The following is a 12,231-nucleotide window of genomic DNA, read 5'->3' as shown; positions in this document are numbered from 1 at the left end:
GAAAGATGGCTCACCAGTGTCCAGCTTGCCTGACTAAGCCTAAAGATCCGCAGGGCAGGGAGTCTATCTCTATATATTTTATGACTTATTGCGTGCATAGGAAGAGCCATATAAATATAGCACTACTTTTTGCCACAGCTTTACATGTTCTACATTTACGTCAACAGCTGGGGCAAGATAATCACAGACTACAGTACTTCAACAATTATGTACAGTTGCATATTGTTCCTCCAACTGAACAGGCAATGCAAAAAAGATTTGAAGAGCAATCATTATTTTAGAAATCAGGAACTCTAGCTCTGTAACTCTTCTGTACAATACTTGAATAGCATATTCTCACAAAGAGCATTTGTTTGTGAACTAAAGAGCTTGATCCAAAGCCCAGTGGAGGCTCTTCCAATGCATTCAATGAGCTTTGGATTAAGTCCTTCCTGAGGAACAGATGCAGCGTTTCATTCACTGCCACTGGAACAATAAAAATGACAAGACAAAGAATAAAGTTGTCTACAGAGAATAAAGCAGTGTTGTCCTGCAGCAGATTAAATACATTAGGCTCTATAGATAAAAGAAAGTCCTGTAGAGTTAGTAAAATTGTTTGTGTAGCCCATTCACAAAATACGTTGTGCAGAAATGTTTAAATATCTCCCCATATACACCCACAGTGTATTTCATTGAGTATTCAACTTCCCAGTGTTTGCAAGGACTGAGTTAATAAACATGACTACAAATTCCAGTTGCACAAACAAAGATAACACAGAAGTAGTTTGTTGCCATTAATCATCAAAACTGCAATGGAAGAGAGACCTGGCAATTTTTTTTATGTCATGGCTTTTAGATGGATCCAAAGTGTTTTCTAAGACCTTGCCTAGAGACAGGCTTTCCTTAAGTAAGTTTATCTCATTCAACATAATAATTTCTTATCTGGCCTGTAGATGTTATCAAAATGTAAGCAATAATGAGTGTTGAGGAGCAGAGACATTTGCCCCTGCAGGAAAAAGTAGGGCCAACGTCACCCCAGGAAAAAGAGCCGACAAGGGAGATAAGCAGCTGTGGGAGACACAAGAGACCAGACTGAAGCAAAAGTGGCAGCAAATGAAAGAACAATTAGCAGAAACTAATCTGGGTGGGAAACTTGCAGCAAAGACGAAATATGGAAGAAATTTGATCAGAGGCTTTCAAAAGGTCTGTGTAGATCCTGTAAAGACATCTAGTGGGAGAGAGAAGGTCCAACAGCAGACAAAACAGGACAGGTTTTTTTTAACACCTTCATGGATGTATGTGGAAAGAAAATCAAAAGTGGACAAATACTATTATACAAAGCTATGTCTGTAACTATTAAAAATAATACCATTTAAATTTTACCTGCTCATATTTAAATGTTCCTAACTTTTTCAGCTCACGAGTAAGCAGCATCAGAAACAAGACAGTGTTCTTAAATACTTTGCATTTAATTGTCACACAAAGCAAACACAGCGCTTACTCCAGTGCCAAACATTAACTAAATGCAGAAAGGCACATTTTGTCATGCCATCTTTTTCTGGAAGTTTGCCACAGGTGTGCTCTGACAGCTATGAAGAAGAGAAATACTTCTGTCTTTGCTTTTACTCCTACATGGGGAATCCTGTCACCCTCCATAGACTGAAATCACTACTTCACAGAAGAACAGCAAGACCCTCTTACCATACTTTTAATATTTCCACCTATATGTTGCTATGGTCTTAATGAGTGGTCCCTGCATATTCTTCGTATCTTTTGATCTTCTGAGTTTTGCACATTGAAGTACAACTCTCTAGCAATCAGACTGCCTTCTCCACGCATTTTACTGAGCCTTGCCTATATTCAAGACTGGATGCTTGTTCGTTCTAGTGCTACTGCAGTGGTGTTAAATGCCTCCAGCTGGGATGTGTCATTTGCTGCAGGGTGGATGGCAACACTACAAATGGGTGAGAAAACCAATCCTACCTGAAGGTCCTCAGAAAGTCAGAGACATGTGGATCATACTCAAAAAATAAATTATTTGTGCCATGACAAAGAATGTTTTCCCCCTCAAACCACATCTTTAGTTTCCGAAAGATGTATCCTTTTCTCGATTAGAAAGGCAGCAGGCCTAATGACTAAACCTGCGGCCAGCCTGAAGGACTGTCTGTTCCTGCAGTAAGGCTGAGGTCTTAGCTTCACTGCATTTTCTGATCATCAGAAGTGAAATCAGGCAAAATTAAAGTGTAATGAGATGATAAGACAAGCTGATTGTAGGTCTGCTAATTAAAAATACACAGTATTCTGTGTGGAAGTCCAGCTCTGCACCACAAAACTGCTATGTGTTTCAATGTCCAACTCACATACTGTAGGAGCAGGCAATCTCATTTGTCTTCAGATATGAAGGTAGGTGGGCATGTTTTACACAGGCACCACAGCTTGACAGTCTTGTTACTTTGCTTGTTAGTTTCCATGCAGAGCCACAGAAATAAAATTACAATGCCGGAGGTTAAACATAATGTCTCTGATGGCTTTGAATGACTAACAATCCTCTGGCTTCCCTAACCAATGTTGCCTGCCTTGGTCATGATTTGAAGATGCACAGGAGAGCAATTAGCACAGACCATAATTGGAAATGAACTCTTAGCTGTGTGCTATGACATGCAGTTCAGTAACTCAGAAGAATCCTCCTCTCCATTAGCTAGCCCAGCTCTGCTGACTTAAACATGAGGTGAACTGTGGCCAGGACCAGGGGTGGAGAGCGTGACCTGAAGAAACCAGCAATAAGAGCTGGCAGGAGCTAGTTGGAGAAAGCATCAGCTGTTTTACTCCTTGAAGCTGTGTGCCTTGCCTTGGATCGTTACTGAATTTCACTTCAATTTCCCATGAATTTCAGCAGTACCCCGTGGCAGCAAGATACATCCTAAACTGCATTGAAGGGTCAGAGAGAAGGGGGTATAAGGCCATTCAGGCTTACACTTGGAAAGATAACCAGAGATTTTTGTCATCTGGCCTCACAAGCTTCAGAATCATGTGCTGTGCAGAAAAAGCATTCTTGCTAAAAGCTGCCCCAGAGTGATGAAAATACCACACCTCTGTGATCTTGAGTTATCTGTAAAGTTTTCGGTCACAGTGCGTTTATGGTAGTAGGGCAAGGGGGAGAATGAGGAGATGAGGATGGATCCTGCATCTGTTTGGATGTTTTGTTTGTTTTTAAGCAGCTGCCCAGTGAAATTAATTAATCTTTCCAAAGATGTCTGGACTTACTTGGGTTCTTTGATGATACAATCTTTCATAAAGCCAGTGAAAGAACAAAGTGAAGTTCTGTATCTCTGATTAAATATTCCAGCATCAGACAAGATAGCAACATCCTTTCACTGTAAAACATATTCTTTCACCCTATTCTGATCTTTTTATAGTCATAAAAGTTTTGTTAAAATTAGGAGTTCACCAAGACAATCTCCCAAGCTGCTGTATATCTTCTTCCTTGTGGTGTGTATTTACGTCTTCTTCCTCGTTACCAGTCAGCAGTAGTGACGGTGGAAACATAAAGAAAAACAGCTGCAGTTTATGCTACTCCCACACGCATATTTGTTCTCCTTTTTAAGCAAAAGCTGCAAGTGATAGAGTACATGGTATTCTGAACTTGCACTCCAAAAAGAACTACAGGCATAACAGGATGTGTTTTAAACACAACAATGAAGAGACAGCATTTTGCTATTAAGAAAAGAAGGAAGAAACATAAAAAACTCCAAGAACATTCATAAACTTTGGCTTGTTCAACAACAGGTCCAGCTTGGCTTGTTCTGAGCACATGACATAGAGTGGCTCCTTCCTTTCTTGTAAGGAAGAGCATTAATTTGCTTTATGACGAGGATCAAGTGTAGTACTTTTTTACTAATCCCTATCCTGTCTTCACTGGTTATGAATGTCATTGCCTATTAAATATAAGAGTTTTCTATGCTTTACTGAAACCTGTGCAACTACCATTGACTTGAACCATATTGTCAAGAGCACAGTCTGGACCTAGAGATAGCTTGTTGCTTCTTGTTAATAGATTGTTAAAGTTGAACGGAACTTCATGGTGGCCCAGGTCTCCACTTGGAGTAAGTAGGCTGTTGAAATAACAGCAATGCAAATTTCTATTTCCTGATTTCTATTCATGGAGATCTACTTGCTCTTGATATGAAAGAACCCCCCATATTTCAGCTGGGTCAGCACATATTCTCTTCAGCGTTAGTCTAGAATTGATGTTTTTCTTACATGAAAATAACATTGCCCATTTGACTGTTTAGCAATAGAAGGGACAATTGTCTTGTATTTGTCTCTCTCAGCAAATGCAAGCCTAGAAGAATTTCTGTCCAGCTGCTCCATATCATCTCTGCCTCGAACACCAGGCTTAGCACTTCCACAAATTGTTAGCAAGTTATTAAAGAAAATTTCAGCACTTTGTCATTTACTATGACTAAATGAATTTTATTCCTTGCTGGTAAGGATAGTCTCCTGGACTTTATTGACTTTCCCATGCCAGCATTTTGCTGATTCTGCTTATGCCACATCAGTGACAGCACTGAGTCAGCCTCCCTCTTACAAGGTTCTGCCATTAAACCTTTTCCTTCGGTGGGGAGTTATTATTAAAAAAAGAGACCAGTTTTTTAAAACCAAGGAGAAAATGGTGCTAAGTCAGGTTTTGTTCTGCGTGGGGTTACACTCCCAAGCATTGGAGTACTGTGTTATTAAAACAAATTGCATTCCAGGGTCATTGAACTTTTTTCCTCCCCTTTCTTAAGCATGACCTTAACTTAAACCAGAGAAACTTAGGGACTGATTAAACTCTAGCTCAGAGCTTTCGCAGCAGTCCTATAGTCCTTCTTGTGATACACAAACTACCACAAAATGATACTACACTGAGCACAGCGCTGCTAGCAACCAGCGAAAAATGTCTGGGAATGTCTGTGCAAGTCCACGCTCCAGATGCAGTTAGAATGATTTAAATATCTGAATTAATCATACCATGAAAGTTTTGTTTTGATAGTTTTGCATTATCAATTTGAACCCCAATTTTATTGTTTGTGTTGTATATTATTTGCCTAAAGAAAGGTGGATTCTCACTGACTGATACCCCTGAGGATATGCTGATTTACTGCTTTATATAGACTTAATCTTAAATTTAGTTGTTGTTTCTTGATAGCTACGAATATGAAATTCTGCGCTGTATTGTCCATTCTAAATTGTTAAGCACATTTAGTGAGGTTTGTGTTTCTTATTAGCAGATTTGTTTTGTTTTGTTGTTTCTTTTTTTTTTTTTTTTTTAATTATGTTGGTCCATCACCTTTTGGATTTTATTACCATTTAAATAAAAGCTATTGGAAATCTGGATTTTTAGAAAACTACTAATACGTTATGTGTTTATTTTTTTTAATGGTAGGTGAAACTACTAAATGTGATAAGAAAAATCTAAGAAAAGCTTTTCGAAACATGCTTTGCATTTATTTTTTCCTCATTAAAAAAAAAAAAAAGAAAAATTTTTAGCAGGTGCTGGATTTAGCCAATAATTCATCAAGGCCTCTAAAGTCTTAAAGCTAGCTGATCTGAGCTTCGTACACCAGTTTTCACTCGCAGACCAGGAGAAGATATGAAGTTGCTGCATTTTTATCTTTAAATGCCTCTCTAAGCAGAAGAATTAGTTATTGGGCTAAACTTAACTAATATTAATTGAAAATCCCAACCCACTGCTTCTATAGCAGAAGTCTGAAATTCACTTTATCAGTTTAATCTGAATCAGTTTAACAACCTCGATTACTAATTTGATTTTATTTAAAGAAATGTGGAAGATTAAAGTGACTTTAAGCAGGAACATGGGCAACGTATATCCAAGTTTGCACCTTTGTTTAAAAGAACAGCTTATGACAAATATTGTTGGAGAGGCCTTTAGTTTTTAATATGGTTGGTTTTGTCTTTAGATATATGTGCTTCACACTCAGCAGCGTCAGCAGGCCTGAAGATGAATGTTCTGGCCCTGCGGGAATTCACTTGCCCATTCACTCCCTTTCTACTCCCAGCATCACACTGACAAATTCATTTGCTGCTCTTAAAAGCACATGGCTGCACATGATCACCCTGAGAACGAAAAAGAATATTCCTATCATGCCTTTTCCAGCAAAATGGTGCATTCCCAGCCACCCCAGGCTACTAGGTGAGCTATCAGACAACCTCCTTGCAGCTGAAGATGTGCCCTATGCCACCTAACACAGAGTGCCAACACGCATTAAGTTTGAGCGCAGGTCTGATCCCTGTGCTTCCCACAAGAACATGGTGGGAAGAGACTTACCCCTGCACCCTCCTCGGCTTCGGGACTTTCACAGGAGCACGGTCCCGGCGGGTCCCTTGGCAGCATATCTGATCCTTCTGCGCCTACAAAACCAAAGACATTTTATTGCCCACGGGAGAACACGTATGATCGAGAAGTTGCTTTGCTTTGCTTTGCTTGGATCCATTTCTAGCATCCACACTGTGTCACAAGCCTGGTATCTCATCAGCGTTGTTAAAGAAAGCATAAAGGGTAGAAAAACAATGACTGAAAAATATCTTTGCCAGCTGGAGAGAGCTCTGCGTGCTGTGGAGAGGCAGCTACCACTGGGAGAGAACACAGTGGGTGCTTAGCAGGTTGCACAGCACACCGTGGCTCAAGAAGGATATCACCAACTTCAGCCCCTTCAGCAGCCAGCCCTGACCCAAAGGTGGTGCCCAGTACTGGGGCTGTGGCTGCCATGTCCTTGATGGGTTGTGGGAAGGCCCTGGCTGCCAGGTCCAGCTCTGCCACCCTCAGGAATTCCCCCAGGTGCTGGTTACTCTGTGCTCGCCTGTGTTGTGGTGCTGAAGGTATGCCTGTGCTCACACCATCGCTGGAGAGAAGCCAGAGGGCTTTTCTGCACTTCTGTGCATCCCAAGGGAAGGATAACTAAGAGCATCTAGGATCCTGACTCAGAGCATCTCATTAGTCAACACTTCCTCAGCCAGGCACTAATCACCTCTGCTTATGGGGTGAGGGCAGGTCTGAAAGAACCTCTGCACTTTTATTTCTACATCAAGCTTAAACTTTGAAGAAGGTAAGAATATATCTGCTGATTTCACCTCCAGTAGATTAATCTTACTTAATCTTGCTTAAGTATAGCTAGCTACAGACAGTATTACTTTTGGAATTTCGGTAGCAATGGCAATAGTTAAAATAAATGACAGTGGATTAGAGTCAGATTAAATCAGTGAATATTTTCTAAACTGTGCAATCAAATTATAGGGGTTACATGATCTCCACTATGGAGTGTAAGGGTGTAGAAAGATTTATGGATCATCTCCAGTAGCACTGTTGAATGTACACATTCACACTGAGAATACAGTGAATAGTGTTCTTTGTGCTACCACAGCACTGTGCGCACTTACTAGATTTGAAATATGGCTCATGTAATAATACAGCTTAAAATGGCTCTGCAGTCCTTGGTCAATACAAGGGCAGTTATTCATGCCCTCTGATGCTACTTCACTCTATAATCTTGAGCATGTGTCTTCAGACCACTACCAGTTGTGTGTACTCCACAGTTGTGTTGTGATTACCTACACAAAAGGATCTGTGCATCAGGGATGCTCTTTGTTTATTTGTCGCTCCAGTGGGCAGTGGCACATACCAGCAGCGCTAGCATGAGCTGAAATCCACCTGTGGATGGAGGCACTGACTACACACCGGTATTTTTCTTTCTAACAATATTGGCTGCTTTCCCTGCTTTTTGGTAACATCAGATTTTTTGCTCTAGGGGAAGCATATTTAATAACATCAGTGAAACTTACGCGCCAAAATCCTGTAGGTGCTTTTGACTTCCTCCTCCACAGATTTTTTGGAGTTGCACCCTCCTCTTCCCATATGCAGAGCATATGCATAGAGTCTTGAGTATGAAAGGATGCTTTAATAAAATGACACATAAAGGCAGACACAAAAAGAGCATATGCATTCCCATATGCAGAGCATATGGGAAGAGGACACTATGTGGACATGTATGGTGTCCACATAGTCCACAGAGCCAACGGGCAGCCCCAGCAAGGTTTAAAGGCTGCTTTAAAACCAGTGGAAATGCACAATATGAAATTGGGACCTTTTTCAATTGTTGTGCTCTCAGCATTCTGGAGAAGTCTACAAAGCCAGAGATCTAATCACATGACTTTATCACAGGTTTGATCCTTCTTTTGCATTCGCCTCTGCTGGGGTTCCCCCAGAGCATTGTGGCTTTGGAAGTGGTGCTGCAGAAGAGGCATGTAGTTTATTCTGTCTCCATTTCTTTTTTTTCCCTCTTTTGGAATTATTCTTTTTTCTTTCCAGCTTCACTTTGATAGCTTTATCCATGCTAATCTCAGGCTGAAAGGACCCTCCTTGTTATATGTCTGTGGAGTATTTCAACACAGTGGGCTTCTGATTAGCTACTGATAGCTATATGCTCTCCTGCTATTCAAATAGAGATGTAAAATAGAACTGTCTGCCTTTTTGTGTCATTTTATTAGAGCATCCTTTCATACTCAGGACCCTGTGCATCTTTTTTTCTGAAGCGTATTTGGAATTGTGAAGCCTTCAGGATGTTGGTAGGAGTGAATCAGAGGGTGGGAGCAGTGTGCATCACTCAACATCTGAATCACTTGCAAATGTGGTTCAGGAAAGAGGGATGAGTTCATTAAAAAACATACTACTGTTCTCTGCCAAAGTGCTGATATATATGTAACCTGTGTCCAGCAAGAAAGGGCAGTCTGGTGATTAGGATGCTAAATGGAAATGTGGGTTGCCTCATTTCACACCTGTGACTAGCATTTCTTGGTAGGACTTGGCATTGACTTAAGTTGTCCAACCATAAGTAGTGTTCCCTATTGCTGTCAGCAACACATGAAAGATTAACTAGAGCATTTCAGTGGTAATATAAGCAGTTAACTAGAAAAAAAAGTCATGGAAGTCCAAGGCCTATAAATTAACATGCACAAGAAAAGGATAGATCTCCCTCAAATCTCACAAAAATATATAAATACCCTAAGCCTCAGTAGACTTCATCTCCACACCCTGTATTTGGTGACAGACCGTATCTGCCATATAGCACGGGCCTCTGACTTTATCTACGTAAAGGACATGGCAACTTTATAATGACCCTTGGATTAAAAAAAAAAAAAAAGTTCCAAGTATGTTCACGTCTGTGGACATGTTGTAAAGGCTGCACATAGTACCAGTTCATGTTGCCATTATCACAGCTAAAGTTTTACGTCTATCATCGTCTGTATCCAGCAGTGATGAAGTAACTCAACCAGAACAGCTGCAGGGCAGCTCCATCAGCAGTATTGGGGCTCAGTGGCTTTTCATTCATCTCTGTGCATGCTAGCTCCACTTCTGTGTAGCACTGTGCTGACTTATTTGTTTCCTTTTATTTGCTGTTGATTTCAACTGTGAATAGGGTTTGATGGATGACAGGAGTTTAACAATAAAGAGGACCAGACAATAGAACAGGAATGAAGCTGAGCTAACAGTCTCTTTCCTTAAGAGACATATCTGTGCAGACTTGGGAGAGAAATCAGGGTGCAGATAATGAGAAGGAATTTGGGCTTTCAGCTGACCACCATCAGCCAGAATAGAAAGGAACGGATGTTGTCAAGACAAAAAGGATGAAGTTTGAGTATAAGAGGCAGATGCCCGAATCCTGGTCATACAGTTAGCAGTGAAATTGCAGAATATGGATGAGGAATAGAGGTACTGATGAGTGATCTGGAAAACTGCTGTGCACACCCACTCATTGCTCTTAGGGAAAAAGGGGAGACTTTAGAAGTTCATTCTTGAATCACAGTTCTTCATGGTCAGCACTGTTACCATGGGGGAAGCACCTCTCATTGGTTACCAGTGACCTGGGGCAGTACACTCATCTCAGGGGTGCTAGCTCTATTCATCTCAGTCTGTCACCCATTTCTAATCTACTTCTATAGGACCTGGACAAAGAAAGGAAACTTTAAGATGCAATTCAACTACCAATACATGCAAACTTTCCACAGAAGCTCACAACTCCCTTAGAAAATCCTTCACAAATGCAAAAATCACCCAGAAACCACAGACTTAGGGTCTTAATTTTGCTGTTTGTTTTAGCAACAGAGTGCTCTGTGTTTTAAGCATGTAAACTCTATTGCTGTACTGTTAAGCTGTCAGGAAACAACTCTGAGCCCTGTACCATATAACCGTTAACACTGGGTAGGCTGTACCCATCTGAAGCCTGACAGCCTACATCCTCTTTTAGAAGAACCTGGTGCCATAAAAGGACAGGTTGTAACATAAAGAGGAGTTGAATCAGGGAATGCCTTTAAGGCAAAGATTTGTCTCCTCAAAAAGAAAAGGTAGATAAAGCACTTACGGGTATTCACCAGAAAAACTCCTGCAGTGATGGAATCATACTAAATCAAGCCTTCTTAATTTTTCACACAATAGGCATTCATACCTGCTATGAAACGTTAGGGCACAGTCAATTGTTTACTTGCATGGCAGCTGGAGTAGTTTAGGATTTATTATTCTCTTCCATTGAGACAGGTTGTCTGCAGGAGCAATTTTAGTCCTTTTCAGAGCCCGGGCAGGCTGCACGCATGTGCCAAAAGGATATATTAGTGTTCTCAGTTTGGCCTTCTCTGGCTGCTGCAGGGTGCTACCATCCCAGAGCTACTAAGTGCCTGCTGCCCTGTTCAGATTGGAAGGAAACAGGCTGGCTCAAACCACATAAATCCTGGATCATCACTAAGCTGGCCCATTTGGTCTTGAACAGCCCAAGGAGGCATTTTATTATAGCAATTGTTTTCATTTGACTTGAACCACAGGGATTCCTGCTGTTTTTGTCTGTTTTCCTTCAGCTACATAGGACTTGTTGCTAAAAACAAAGGCCAGACTATGTCCTCATATCTGTATCTTGGCAGTGCCCAGCTGAACCAGCAGACAGATGCCCTGTTAAACTACAAAGTAAAGTTTGTCACCAATTATTCCTGTGAATAATAAAAGGTCATTCAGAAAAATTAAATCCTCATATAAAGAGAGGGAGAGAAAAGAAGAGACACAGCATAGGAAAGGAAACCTTTCAGCAAGAGTGCTGACGTGTTTATTTACTGAAGCGCTAAATGGCTTGGTGGCTTCATGGTGTTCAGATTGGGAGAGGTCATATATCAGCATGAAGACAAAGGAATAATTTAAGTGGTGATGAAACTACTCATTTATCTGTTTTTTGCACTTTAATGTACACTATGTTTAGGCATTGCATCCTTGCTGTATTTTGAAAGAATAGTAAGGAAACTTTCTCACTCTTTTAATCATGCTTTGAAGGCTCACCTCCAAGAGTTAAGAACGTATTTTAGTCTCAGTTTTCATAGAATCTTCAGTCTTAGAAAACTATTACAGAGAGTGCTGCAGATGCCACTTCTCTTGTGATGTGTCCCCCTGATAGCAATTGTCTTAAGAGTGCTAGTTCATATAATCTGTTTTTCTGCATCTGATAGCAGTATTATTCACAGGAGTGAATGCACAGGTTACAGAGCTAATGGTGCAATTCTCTTTTGCTGATTTGTGTTTTTTTTTTTTTTCTTCCAGATGATTGTTTTCTTTCCAGCTTTCACACTGTGATGTATTTTGGTCTTAAATACAAATAAGGCAAACAGCTCCCTACTAGGGCTAGTGGGAGGGAAGTCACACCTATTTATGCCCCATTAAGAAGGAGACTTGGCTGGTTATTCTTTTGAGGGAGCTGGTTGGATTGTGACAGAAGTCCTGTGCTGCATTTGCACTAGGAATAGGTGTCAAAGTCTTAGTCTCCAAAATTCAGATGCATGTTTTAGTTGCAGATGTAGTCTGGCACCATTTAGGGAAACACCTAAACAAACCTGCATTGGTGGTTGTAGGTGGAGTAGATAAAGCCAATGCAGAACTCCAACACTGAAATAGATTAGGTGTCTTTATGTCAGTCAGGCTTCCAGGAGTGATTTGGACTAGTCCAGGCTATCAATACTCTGACATGGCCTTTGCATACCTCAGTCGTGTGGGAAGTGATGGCAGCTTGGGAGAACAGCTGTATCTTCAGCCGTTTACTACGAGGTCATGCAACACCAGTCTCAAACTTTGTCCCTTATTTGTTTTAACAAGGTTTTCCTACCTACCAAAATAATTTCTGGTGATCAGCAGCTATTTTGGTTCCAATTGTGCATGCCTTTTTTTGC

Source organism: Psittacula echo (genome assembly GCF_963264785.1).
Source record: "Psittacula echo genome assembly, chromosome: Z".
Taxonomy (NCBI): domain Eukaryota; kingdom Metazoa; phylum Chordata; class Aves; order Psittaciformes; family Psittacidae; genus Psittacula; species Psittacula echo.
This window is presented reverse-complemented; position numbering follows the sequence as displayed.